The sequence below is a fragment of the Zonotrichia albicollis genome, chromosome 6 (assembly GCF_047830755.1).
Source record: "Zonotrichia albicollis isolate bZonAlb1 chromosome 6, bZonAlb1.hap1, whole genome shotgun sequence".
In the NCBI taxonomy this organism is placed as follows: domain Eukaryota; kingdom Metazoa; phylum Chordata; class Aves; order Passeriformes; family Passerellidae; genus Zonotrichia; species Zonotrichia albicollis.
The window spans coordinates 18161249-18175545 of NC_133824.1; the positions used below are offsets into that span (position 1 = coordinate 18161249).

General features: G+C 37.6%; 1 protein-coding gene across 3 annotated transcripts in view; it reads left to right on the forward strand.

The window, feature by feature from the left end:
- Positions 1-14297, forward strand: part of MBIP (MAP3K12 binding inhibitory protein 1) — a 113670-nt gene that overhangs the window by 54022 nt on the left and 45351 nt on the right. The window lies entirely within an intron of this gene.

Genomic DNA, 14297 nt, shown 5'->3' on the forward strand with positions numbered 1-14297 from the left:
AGTATGCAGTTCCCCTCCCAGTTACCTCAGAATTGTTTGAAATTTTATTTCTAAAGAAAGTTGCCCACTGCTGAAATTCATCTAACAACCGCTTTCTTTTTCATACAAAAGGCATAACCTACTTTTATTGGAATAGAATTTGCATACTAGCTCCATCAGCATGGTTTTGGTAATCATACAAATAGCTGCATTCAGTTATTTATTCATTTAGACACTATAATTGGGAGACCAGAAAAGCTTCCAAAAGGAGAGATAAGATACTAGGAAAAAGCCCCTTGAATTTCTTTTAAAATGAAGTCAGCAGATCTCTTAGTTTGTAGATAAATTATTGGATTTGAATGCAAAAGCCTCAGCGAAAAATAGTTTTGTGAATGTGAGAATTAGGGAACTGGTTCTATGGTCCCTCTCCTGTGTCAGCCTTGATGTCTTGTGGCTTGATGGCTGATGTCGTCCCACCATCTCCCTGGCAATGAGGACACTTATTTTGCACCCCTGCTCAGCTGCCTGCTTTCATGTATCTCCTACTCAGCTTGAACCTGAATTCGCTCTTTTAAGAATTCCAACCTTTCTGTATAATTTCATTGAAATTAGACTACACATTGAGGAATTACTAAGGGGAGTGGGGAGCAGCAGCAATTACACAAATCTTTTTCATCTTTGGGAAAAAAGCTAAAAATCCCTCATATTATTTGGGCTTCCATGACCTCAAAAAGTCCATTTCTCTCACTTTTAATCAATACACTTGAATCAATATTGGCATAATTTTGGATTATTTTCAATCTATTGCTTAAAAAACCTGAATGTTGAAGAAATTATTTAACCCATTTTCAGGAGTTGCACAGAGTTGTCCTGTGGAGTGGACAAGTTATAAGACCAGTGCACATACAGAATGTTTCTATTTTTTTTGTCTGGAATTTTATGTTAAGACTTTTTGAGGTTTGGGGATAATCTTGGGACATGTCTCAGTAAGAAATGAAAAACTCTATCAATAGGATCATGGCTAAATGGGTATACTTGGCCAGAGTCTTGCAAAAGCAATGATTTTACTTTTGAAGAGACAGAGTTGTAGTGTGATAAAATTTGAGAAAGCTCATATTAGATCTGGACCCATTTCTGAACACAGCTTGGATCTGGATCATTTCTGCTCCCAGCTTGACTCCAAAATATTGCATAGTCTGTTTTATTTAACATCTGTATAAAACAAATATGTCAGACACTGGATTATTCACTTTATTTTAGTTACATAGTGCCTTGTAAAATTTCCTTATTCCATCTACGCAAGATTTGTACTTGGATAATGTATCAATTTCAATGAAAATATACATAATTTTTATTAAAAAAGATTAACTTCTGACAGCCTATGTTGGGAAATGGTCACCAGGGGTGACCACAAGTCAAGGGGTATAAGTAAAGGTATTGAATTGAACCATTAGTAACGTCTATCACTTGTAACGTGCCAGTCTGAGGATATGAACATTTAACTGGCAGATTTATGAGCATATTGGACAGCTCTGTCTTGGAGAATGGCAAGACCCACCAGAGGAGTGTTAGCTGTCTAATGTGACATCAACGTCTCTGTCACAGCCCTAAATACCTTGGATATCTGCCTGCATTCCCACCTTGCTCTCTCTCTTCCCTTCACCACATTCTTAACTTCCTTTATTATACTGCCACACAGCAGCACTGGACGTTGATCAAGATGGAGCAGTTTTAAAATTCAGGCCTGCATTTGTGACAAGAAAAAGAAGAATTGAGAGATAAGGTAGCTCAGAATGATACAGTTCAATGGCTCCATTAAATTCACTTTCTCTTAGCAAAGGCCGAGTAGCGCTGCTGTGAACTGACTGAAACAGCCCATATGCACATGGGCAGCTCCAGCAGTACAGGCAGCCGTGGGCATTCAGGCCACATAGTTTCTGTGCCCAATGGTATGCACCATGGTGTATAGCCCCTAATGCCACTGACACTACATGGGAATGCTGTAGAGTGAAGCCTTGCCTGCCTTGAAGCCAAAAGGAGAAACATGATTGACCTAAATGGTGGCTACAGTCCCTCATCAGCTTAGCTCCACTCATTAAGGTCATAATCCACTGCAAGGCGTGGGAGTCCTGTTGATTGGAATGGAGTTCATGTCAGCTGTGGATCTGCCTAGTGATGTCAGAGGGCCACCTGCAAGGCACAAACTATGAGCAGAAGATTTGAAGGGGTAGTACCTGGGAAAAAAACGTTCTTTAGATATTAGAACAGATCTTGATCTGCTTTCGTTCTTATCAAAACAACAGCTGTTTCATTTACATGAATAAAGTGAAAACTGTGACACCTCAGGAGCTGAGATTGTCACCAAAAACCATGTCGGTGACAATCTCAGCTCCTGAGGTGTCATCTCCATCGCTCTGTTTGGGCTATCACTGCCACAGGAAAGGAGGACAAAGATAGCATTTCAGACAATGAAATTAAGATGTAAGTAAAGGATCTCTCTGTTTCAGTGTTACAGCAGCAGTAACCTTTGCCAGCAAGGCTAAGGAACATCTGTGTGTGGTTACACTTGAAAATAAGTCAGTAAGATTTGCCAGCGATATTCCCCAGTAGCTGCTGAGATGCTTGCTTCCATAACTGAGCTCCAGTTCAATCTTGCACCTGAAAAATAAATAACACTTATGTAAATAACAACCAGAATGATATTCTATAGGCTGTGGTTTTGTGCTTGGGTTTTTTTATTCATTGGATCTTGAAACTCAATAACAGAATTCCTACAGCCAAATAAATTTTTTTAGAAGAGCTGAGCTCAAGCTTAAAACCATCCACCCCTGGAATCTTGAACTGGAATACTATTTATGTCAAAAAAAGTGAAACTGAATACAGTGATATGAACCTACTAACAGGAGCCTTCCATCTCTTCAGTAGGATTGTTGGTTTCTGTTTAAGTGAAGTCTAGGGACTTGAATCGTAGGGATGTTTGAGCCCAGGACTCAGGTGCATTAGAATAAGCAGAGGATACTCAACAGTTTCCATTTCTAAAATATTATATTAGATTTTGTGAGACAAAGAAATCAATGTAGGACTCCAATCTACAAATCAATTAACATTCATATAGCAAAACACTTAAATATATACTGCTACTGAAAGAAGAAATCCAGGACATTAATGTGAATTTAATTGCTCCGGTCCATTTGAATGTATCCAGCACTCTCTGCCCATTTAGTAAATGGAAATTGAGACAGAGGCTGAGTGATCCACTTCTGCACACAACAGTAGACAACTATGTTAGTTTGAGACATTTCTTGTTCCATCTGTTCTCCCTTTTCCTTTGCCAGAGGTTGCTGCCACCATTGCAGGAAAAGAGGTTTGCTCGTTCCCCAGCTGCTGCACTTCCTATTTCAGCCTCAGTGCAAACTTTGGCAGCCATGAAGTTAATAGCCAAGCTAGAATGGCTGAAGTACAGTCACATATTCTTTTGCCATTACTGAGACTGGCTTAGTTATCTGCAGAAGAGAGGTTAGGCAGGGAGCTCACAGTGGTGATGTGCAAAACTACCCCAGCGACAATAACCAAAACAACTCTCGGAGCTTGACAATCTAGCTCTAAAAAGGACAACTATGACTCCCTCATAGCCTAGAATTAAAATCCTCAAAATTCTTGTTTTTCCAGGAAAGTGTTTCTAAGGAATACATAATTTTCTATTTTCCTAGGTTTATAATATACTGGGCTGCCCAGTTTACCCATCTTGATAATGGCAAACTACCCCATTATCCTAAGACTTACCAGGATCTATGAACACTTCATAGATCCTGTCTGTCACATCTGGATCTTGTTCATTTACATCTCATAGAGCACATTTAATAGGCTAAGGTCTGCACAAACACAGGCAGGAAAGAATACAGTGCCTTTTGTAACACTGAGGAATGGGTAGAGGATTTTGATACATTATGGGAGATTTTTGTTTATGTTCTTTCCAAGCTGAAGACTTCAGATATATTATGGGAGATTTTTGTTTATGTTTTTGTTATGTTTCCAAGCTGAAGATTACAAAGTCCATCTCAAAGGACCAGAAAGCCAGAACTTGTTCTGGGCTTGGTGATGTCTCTGTGCTTCAGAGCTGTGATGGACAGCCACCAGATGAAAGCAGCTTATAAAGGATGGGATGCAATTCTTCAGCTCTGTTGACAGGGCAGCACAAAAGGTGGAGGGAAGCAGGTAGCTGGGCTATAACTCCTCCTCTGTTGGCTAGGTATGTATTTCATTCTAGGAATTTACTGAAATCCAGTGCATTTGGTGAATAGAGTTCTGGTGAAGTCACAAGGGAAATCTATGGTGGACCTCAACAGCAAGTTTCCCAGCTCAGTTAATGCCGCAAGCACTGGGTTCTGAGTTTTTTTCTGAGAAAGATTTTTACATCCAGACTATTCAGTAACCTCAGTATTTCCCCAGATCATGGCCAGCATCTTCCAAGACAAAGGTCTTAATTTCTATATTGTAGCTAGCAAAGCAGAAGAAACCTATCATGTTGTTTGCCTTCATTGAATTAGTATGATGGCTGGCAGAAGACACAGACTGTACTCTCAGGCCAGCAAAATTATTTGTCCATCTGCAATAGTGGGGGGTTAAATTCCAAGTTGTTGAGAATCAGTCTGTCCTAAGAGAAGATTAAAAAAAAAATTAGGATTTCATACTTGTAAGGAGAAAATTATAGAGCAAGCTGAAATTAAGGGGTGCAATTTTGAGTGAGGCAAGGGGAACAAACCAACAGAGTTTGTTTCATTCTGGGAAGTAATACCAAGACTATTTTTGGTATTTTGAGACCCTGCCTAAACTCATGTGGCAAGACTGCTGTATGCCTATGCATATGCATATTCCATTTGGCAATACACTCAATACGGCACTCAGCCACCTACTAAATAATAGAACTTAAAAATGGAAAATTAAATGACAGAAGAAGCTATTTCCAGGTATTTAATCAAAGGGAGGATCAGAGTACAAAGCTCAAGACAGGCCCAGCACACAACTCTGGCTGAACTGTCACTCTACAGCGGGCTTCAAACATCTGCATTACTTTGACTGAAATACCATGAATAATTTATAATAGAATACAGAATTTAAGAAAAATAGATTTTATAAAAATTAATACCCCACAGTAATCACCTGGCTTCATGTTTATTAGCGAGGTGCTCTGGGGTAGAAAACATCATTGAGTTTATGAACCTTTGGGGATGTTTCTTTTTAAAAATTAACATTTCATCTTGATATTATTTTAGTATTTACCACTCGGTATTGTCTTAGATGTCATCTTGGCAAAGGGCTCCTAAACAACTGCCACTTTTAGCACTGCTGCCAAAAGGCCCCCTTTCACAATAAAGCATGCTGTGCTTTGGCAGGAAATCAATAAAGTGAAAATCTGTTCTCATCATCCATACATTTACCATCACAATCAACAATCAAAGGCAAGACCTGGGTTCTTTATCCACAGGCTCCAGCCTCCCAATTTTCTGCTATGAAAGGCAGCATAAATTAGAACCCTTGGTTCCTGTTAGCTGGGCTTAATGGGTATGATTTATGAACCATTAAATGAGGTTATGTAAATTGATCCTTAGCAGAATGCTAGCACACAGGTGACAGGTGCAGTACATTTGAATGATGAGTCCACAAGGGTTCTGTTCAAATCAGATTTCAGTGACATTCAGTTTTAGGAAGGAGAAATATGTTGTCAACAAGGAAGTGATTTAAATAGTGCCCTGGGTTTGTCAGCAATTATGCTTTTCTTCTTAATTGCTGCAAACTATATAAATTCTAATAGGAAATAAATTACTGATTTACCAGTTAATGACAAGGGGGTATAGACAAGAACGGTTCAAACATTAAAAAAAAAATTGCCTTGTGAGGCCATATTCAGTAATGATTTCATTTATCATATTAAAGTTAACAGCTGCTTTAAAGTCACACGGTAAACTTTGACATGAGCTAAGTTATATTGTTTTTATTGCTAAGCTGAAGGGAACTGGGTTTCTTCTACAGCTATGGATGTTCTTAAAAGGATGAAATCATATATTTGCATAGAAATTAGGATAAATTTTGCTTGCTATTTTTGCTTGGTTTTTTTTTTATCTTAATAACCTTGTCAAAAATCAGACCACATTAACTATGTTTAAAGTATTCTGGCTTACTCTGACAGGATTTTTATATTAATTATGAAAACCAATGATCTGATGTTTGGATTATACCCTTCTCATTTCCCCTAAAAGTGACCATAAGGATTGATTAACTGTCTTTTAATAATGTTTTGATATGAAAAAATGGAATTGCTCTTGTACAGCATTGAAATCAGTGTCATCGCTGTTCAGGCTGCTTTGGTCTGGGTAGGTGGGTTCTTGGAGAACTAGACATATTTTTGTGATTTAAGTCCTTCTTTTCCCTAGACTGGTTAATAGCATGCTCCAACTAGTGGCCTGGCACACCTCTGCTTAATGAGTGTTTGCATCCTCTTTTGAAATGAAATGGAATGAAACAGCGATAGGAATGAAACAGCATGGATAAATCTGTCTGTAATTCAAGGCTTTGAGGGCAGCAGGTCTAGAGGAAAGACTGTACAGGCAGGTACTTGAAATATGTAGGATAGTAGGATGGTGTGAAAACATTTTCAGAGGCTTAGCCATATTAGATCATTTTCATCTATGGAAGAAAATACACAAGAGGAGAGAGAAAGAGATAAATCCCAAAATATCAGTTACCTGGGAGGCCTACTGAGATTTAAGAAAATCTGAGAAACCTCAAGATATTTACTTGTGTCTGTCTATTTTTGCCAACATGTTCATTGGCTGCATATTTCCTGTTTTTTTCAAAATTCAGTGAAGTTTGTTCAAGTAACAAGCATCAGTTGCTAATTGAATTAGCCTCTCCTTTTGTGTTTTACTTCAATGGAGATTCCCTTCAAGGTTCAGCTGCTTACTCCCTGCATTGTTCCGCTCAATGCTCATATGTCGCTCGCTGCAATACTTCCCCTTTCACAGAAGCTGTCACTTTTATTTCTGTGAAGAGGATCATCAGGAGAGAGTCCAGAGTGTGCAGTGCTTTTGGGGGTGTGGAATGCAAATTAAAAGGATCACAAGGTTGCAATGTTGGTAATGCAGAAAAAGCATGATGCAGTTTCATCTGTGAGGAGATGAAGTACTGGGATTTATTCTGGTTATTAAGGAAGAATTCCATGGCCTTACAATCAACAATATACAACAAAGCTACATTGAAAGAATGAAAAAGACAAGCCTTAAAAAGCTAAGGGAAACTGCACTGCACTTGTCTATGTTAACCTCATTTGGTATCTTCTGTGACTGCATTGCCAAACAGTCTTCATGATAGAAGACCTGCTGGTGCTTTGGAAGATCCTGCCTCTGTTTCACACTTACAGAAGGGACTGTGTACACTAAGACATGACAATCATTTTTAAAGGCATTAGCCTGATCTAGTCAAAGTTATCATTTCCCACCACCTAGCTTGCTTTAAGTTGCCACCCTAAAGTCACCATTGCAAACACAACCCTATAACTCCAGATACAAAAAACCCTCTTTTTTTTTCTCATGTGGAAATGTATGAGATGGCTGATCTTCATGGGATGGATTACTGCTGGATTTTATTCTCTGTGCACTCTGCCTGCAGCATATCCTGTGTTCTCTGACAGTTCCCTTCTTCACTGAGGCAAAGAGCAGATGTGGCAGAAACCGTACAAAAGGAAAAAAAGATGTATGGTACTTCCCTCCTCCAGTCTGTAGTCATTGTCCACTTAGGTAATTGGTGCATGCAATTTCGCTATGTTTGTTAACTTCTGATGCACTTATTTTCCATATAGTTGTCCCATCTTCTCCTGAACCCACATAAACTTTAGCAAGACATGCCAGATGTCAGCTCTTCTCCTTTTACTTCCCTTGAACCTGCACCCATGTGCAGAAATTCAAGTCTTAGGACTTGAAGCATGATTAATGCTGAAGCACTGAACTAGAATGAGGATTTTAGTTTCTGGTACCTCATATTTTTATGTTTCAATACACAACAATTTCGGTATATGGTATAGAGACAATCCCAACCATATATAGAATATATACATCAAGACATAAGTAAAGGTCTGAAATCCTGACATCTTCTTCTATAAAAGGTCCTATATATAGGGATTTCAACTGTATTCACTCTGGGTTTCATTACCAAAGGAGCATAGCCCCAGTAACTGCTTGTTGTAAGAAAGGGGGCAGCATCTCATCATATTCCTGATGAAAATGGAAAGAAAATGGTGCCCCAAACTGCATTTTGTAGAGTTCTCCAATCAGCTTTGGGTAGAATGGGGTTCTTGACATTTCCTGGAGGCATGTTTTATCCTGGAGTGGATTTCAATATAACGAAGCCTAAGACAGACAATATTGGCCTGAACTGGTAAAACCACACAGTGCAGAACAGCTTTAGAGAGTCAGAAGCTTAGGTCTGAAAGTTGTCTGGTTGTGTGAATGCAACACAGTGATGCAGGGAAGCCAAAACTCATGAATTAACACTACTGTAGTTACAGAAGTTAAAGGATGCAAATTCAGTTCATAGGTCTTCACATGATAGTACAAGCAGCGTATGATATAAGCCCCTTTTAGACCTACCTTTGAGTTCTTCATAAACACTCAGACCTGTGCTGTTCCTTTCCTGATGGGTGATATTATCCTTCCTGTGTTTCAGATGGGCGAGCAAAAGTCAGGGAAAGTGCATCCCATACATACAGCCTGGTTGTCCTGGAAAGGGAATGTGACAAACACTCTGCCTACTGAAGTTCTCTTTTGCACCAGATTTATGGGCTTATTTTGAATGAAACCAGGCTAGGGGAAAAGGATTTATGTACACCCCTACCTAATGCCCATCTGCAAAGAATTCTCCAGTATAAGAGCAATTTGAAATTTCCTAATGAAGACTTAGGCTCTGCCATTAAAGCCCAAATTGACAATGACAAGTAAATACGTGTGTCTAGTTTGAAGGACCAAGGACCTAATTTTCTTGTATGTTAACTTCTCAAGGCACTTCATTTTCACAGTAGGGTTTCCAAGGGCTCTAAGATGCAGAGGTCAGAGCTTGGAACAACAGTGAAGCAAAACATGATATCTGAAAAAGTGACAAAATAAAAATAGCATCCTTTTGTGAAAATGGTTTCTTGTGACTTTTCAGCATCACACAGGAACTCCATGGAAGAATTTGGGATAAGAAGGAATTAATTAGGACAGCATTTCATTGCCTTAGTCATCAGGGCTCTGAGTTACTTCCTACAATTCCTTTTCTCATTGACTGTATGCTTTCTCAGGCTTTAGAAATTAATGAGATAGGGTTACTAAGGGGACAATATCCTGAAACATATAAAATACATTCATCCTCAGAGTAGTCCATATGTACAGTGAATTAAGATTATGTTTTTCATGCTGGAAAAGCTTGTGAAATAATGAAATTAAACAGTGTATTACTGTACTTTTAATAGTAAAGGCAGTCTTAGTTCTGGTAATCCTTAGTTTGAGCATTTGAATATATGACCTTTATACAATTCTTTCTATGTGGATTTCTTTAAACTTTGGGTTTTTTATACTTTCCCAAATTATAAAATCTTAGAATTTGGGAAAACAAACTTTTCATTGCGTGTCATTGCATGATGCCTCAAGGAACAGTTTCTTCAGCTGGATTGAAATATTTAGGGCCACAGAATCTTTTGCAGCTGATCAAAAGACAGATGAGAAGGTCGTCTGAAGTTCTGGTCCCTCATGCAGACAGCTTCTTTCTCATGTCCCTTCCTCTTCTGCCGTCTTCACAGTGCCATTTTGACTGATTGAGCACCATTATACCCATCCTCCCATCTCCAGTTTCTGTCCTGTTCCCAACTTCTTCCCTAACCGGTCCTCCAGTTGCTCTCCATTTACTCATCCTACTTTATTCTTCACGCTACCACATCATGCCAGCTCTGCAACACCCTGAAAGTCCTGGGCTCTCCTGCCCTCAGCTAAAGTGCCAACCATTGCAACACACATCCCTCCCAGCCTCCACCAGCTCTGTCCCAGGTTTACTGCACAGAACATCTACATCTACAGCTTATAAAGGCTCCAAAAGTCACAGAGCAATTTCACTATGAGGCAGAGGGTACGGAAGTCCTAAGGCCTGATCCTCAACTCAATTTTTTCAAGTGTAGAAGATTATTATCATAGAGTTGGTGTCCTAGATCCTGGGCATTTCTTCTGGGGCCAGGACTCCAAGATGACCTCACCAGGCAACCCCTATTTTATTGGTTAGAAATACTGCAGAAGAGTACCTTTTCCAGCAAAGAGCATGGAAAACTGACACATTTTGCCAAATTGCTAAATGAATACATAAAAGAAAAAAAACTCAATAAATTTAATTGCCTAAAATTCCTTCAGCTTTGTATTCTGAATTAATTCATTTACATGAACACATGTCCAAACATAATCTCCCATGGTGAGACCTACAGGCTTCATCCCTACAAAGGATGAAAGGCTGAGGCAGAAACCAGGCTGCTACAAAGCCGCTCCAGTGGGAGCATTTCAGTGTGGTTATGGAAGAGTAGGAGACCAGGCCATTGTCTCAAGTATCATTAACTGGCTTTTCCTGCGGAGTGACTGTAGTCCAGAGTGAGCATCCATTTAGCTTGTCACCGACTTTTGTCTCCTCATATCAGTTTCTTTTCTTATTCCAAACGACTCATGGAAGAATCTATGTGGAGAGAACAGGTTCAGATAGGAAGGAAAAAAAATTCCTTCAAAAATCACTTGCTCAAGTAGTTGCCCCCATCTTGCCTTTTTCAACAGATTTTTCTCTCTTCCACTCATTGAAAGAGTAGAAGACAAGGAAGTATATTCATATTGGTTATTAGCATGTGTTTAGCATTTGCTAGCATTCATGAAAGGATTTCAGACCCAATTCCAAGACTTTTACAATTACATCCTACAATTATCTTCCATCTGCCATCTAGATATATTCCTGTTACAAATGTTTTTAGCAAGATGCATCATACAGGATTAATCCTTATGTGAGCGAATGGTGGCAGACGTTAGAGTGATCTGCTGAACTTTAATTTTTTATCCCACTAACCATCATTATAAGGTCAAAAGAATTGGCTTTAGGTATATATATTTTTATTTTTATTATTAATTTTTATCGCTTTCCTGAATTTTGTGTCTAATGTCTAGTATTACATAAAGCAACATAATTATGTTGCTTCTTTTTCTTATGAATAAATGTGCTAAAAGTGCAAAGTTGTTTTTTTCTTGAATGCCAAGAGTTCCTGGTAATTATTTGGTGTGAGCTTACTAAATTATTGAAATGAACCAAAAAACCTTCCACAAAACAATGACAACAGCAGCAACAACAAAACTTTGCCATGAAAAGTGATGTCTTTCAGATATCTCAGGTAGCCTATTAGAACTATATATTCACATAATATGCACATGGTATTCCCAGCAGTGTGCATTGTACCTCTGCTGCAATTTCTATACTTGCAAGCTCCACAGTCAGTTGATTTTCTTCTCTTTTGGAGACCAGATAATGTGGGTGATATCCTCTGTTCTGGTTCCATCTGGTTCTCATCACATGCCTTGACAAAAATCCTTCAGTGCTTCTTAAACTTTCCTTTTGACATGAAACACAAGTTAGGTCAGTTATTGGTGATGTGCATCCCACACTCTTTGAGTAAAGGCTACAGCAGAAAAAGAAGCAATAATTGCAATGGAGACTGTGAGCATGGCCTGCCATTCACATCCTCCTTGGCACAGCACCAAACAACAATTCTTCATTACTAGTGAAATTAGGACTACTAGGGCAGAAATACAAACCTGGGGTAATGTCAGGGCAAAGACCACCAGTCTTCATCTCCTGCATGGTGAGGAAGTTTTTGTCTCTTAGAAGAGGTTCAGTAATAGATCCTTTCAGTAACAGTCATGATCCTTTCAACTTTTCTGCAAATGCAGAAAATGCAAATTTCACTGCTATTTGGGTTTTGAACTGACAAGTTCTGAAAAGACCGGAAAGTCAAACTCAGAATAATTTATTCTAAAGCCTGTGTTATGAGTTTAATTTTATAAAGTAAAAATAGTGATCCCAAAATGCTGGGAGAATTTTGGAGGGAAGAGCTTTTTACTTCTGCACTTTTAACCAGGCTCTTTTTAAAATTTCTGCTCAGATTTATTACTGTATGTGCTAATTTATTTCTCCATTTATGATTATTTTGACAGCCAAATTTCTCACTTGCATTCGGCTTGATAATTTCTACTTTGGCAAAATTTTAGCAATTTATTTGCACTATTATTAGTAGAATAGCACTTGCCCAGCATTTGTCCCTGTCAAGAAGGTTCTGGCTTTATATTCCAGGACTTGTGTAAGTGACAACTTTTTGTGCTGCTTGCTTTAACTCTAGCAATGATAATACTGAGGGAAAATTACTCTCTTACAGCTTTATATCAGGAAACAATGGCCGCTGTGAAAGGAATAAAGTTGGTCAGTAGGAAAATAACTTCCACCTAGTGGCTTTCCAGAAAACTGTCATAATAGTGAATTTCTTGAGAAACTCAAATTTCTATTTTTACATAATTTGAAGGTAATTCTGCCACTGCAACCCATTTGCAGTTTTCAGTGAACTCAAATACATTACCTACACACATATATAGGGCTTAATATGTAGTTCATGGTAGTTTTCGTATCACCGTGCTTTTGGATTTTTCATATCATCAACATCATTCTGAAAAACTTTAGACTAAAAATTCTTATGATTGCTCATAGCAGACTGATTTTATTCCAGCTTTTCTATTTCATATTGATAACATATTTAAACATCAACTATACTAATATCCCCATACCCACTTCAGAAAAAGCTCTCTGTATTATCTCTATACTTAAACTACCAGCTCATCAAAATTGTATACACAGCCATTTGGGTAGTGTGGCTTAGTGGAATATAAATGACTCATAAATCTGGTAAGATATGAATCTGCTGTTTAATTTAAAAAGGAATTATTCAAGAGTTTAGTATCATACACCTACCAGAGCTGAATAAAGAAAAACTCCTGGAAATGAAAACTCAATACATTATTTCTCATGCCATTGAAACAATAACTATTCTGGATCAGTGATTTAATATTAATTTGCATGAGCTGAAAATCTGCCACTAGGCTACTCTGAACATTTTCTTTTCTCTGTAATACAAGTAGTAAGAAATTATCTAGGCAACAGAGGTAAGTTTCTGTACTGTGCAATTATTGTAATATAAAATTCATGTTGATTATCAAGGATAAATGTATTGGTTGAAAAAAGGTATGGATCAATGGCATTGCCTGATGATTAATTTTGATTCAAGAAAAAAAATTTTGGTCTTTGGGCTAAATTCCAGAACATAATCCAAACCTGTGATTTTGTAATGGTAAATTAAAAAAAAATAGTAAAAATTTATCAATTTTTTTTTTTTTAAATAGGAAGTAAATAGAGAAGCCCATAATAAGCTGCAGTGAAATTAATTTTATAGTTCTTAAATGCCTAAGATAAGATAAATGCAAAAAACTAAACAAGCAGAAAAAACCCATAGCAATTACAACAAATTTCAGATTTTTTCCTTTTCCAGTAACCTAACACTAAAGTATTTCATAATATAAACAAGGGAATTAACAATTTCCTGCTGCTGTCTTGTCTTTTATAGAGCCATGTATGCTTTATGTGTTTTTTTTTCCAAATTATTAGAAGGTGACCATGGCATATTCTTTGAATACCGTGGGAATTATGTAAGATGTAGAAAATTGAGATTGTTCTTTTTAAGTTAGCAACAATTCTCAAAACTATCAACACATATATTTAACTAATTTACTACAGTTTTCCTTTCAAGAAAATGCAAAAATACTAATCTCTTAATATTATCAATATATGGGCACTTGCATTTGTAACATTATTTTAAGCTATCTGACCACCCTGCACATAACTATTCCATACTCTGATTATATACACTGTAGCTGGGGTTTTGTCAAAAAGAAAAAAAAAGGGCAGAGTCAGAACAGTCAAATATTGTTAAAATGTTTCAACTGCCATTTAAAAGAATCCTGTTGTATTTTGTGCTCACAATATTTATCCTAGATAGAAAAAGCTTTTATATATAATTTTGTGTGAAATGGGTAAAAAAACGAGTTCAGAATCAATCAGGTCTGTGGAAACTTTGACTAATCCAATCTGTTGCTTGGGAGTCAGGGGGATGGAAATATTTTAAACAATTTTAATTAAAATAAAAAACCATTTTTTAAATCAGATAATTACTA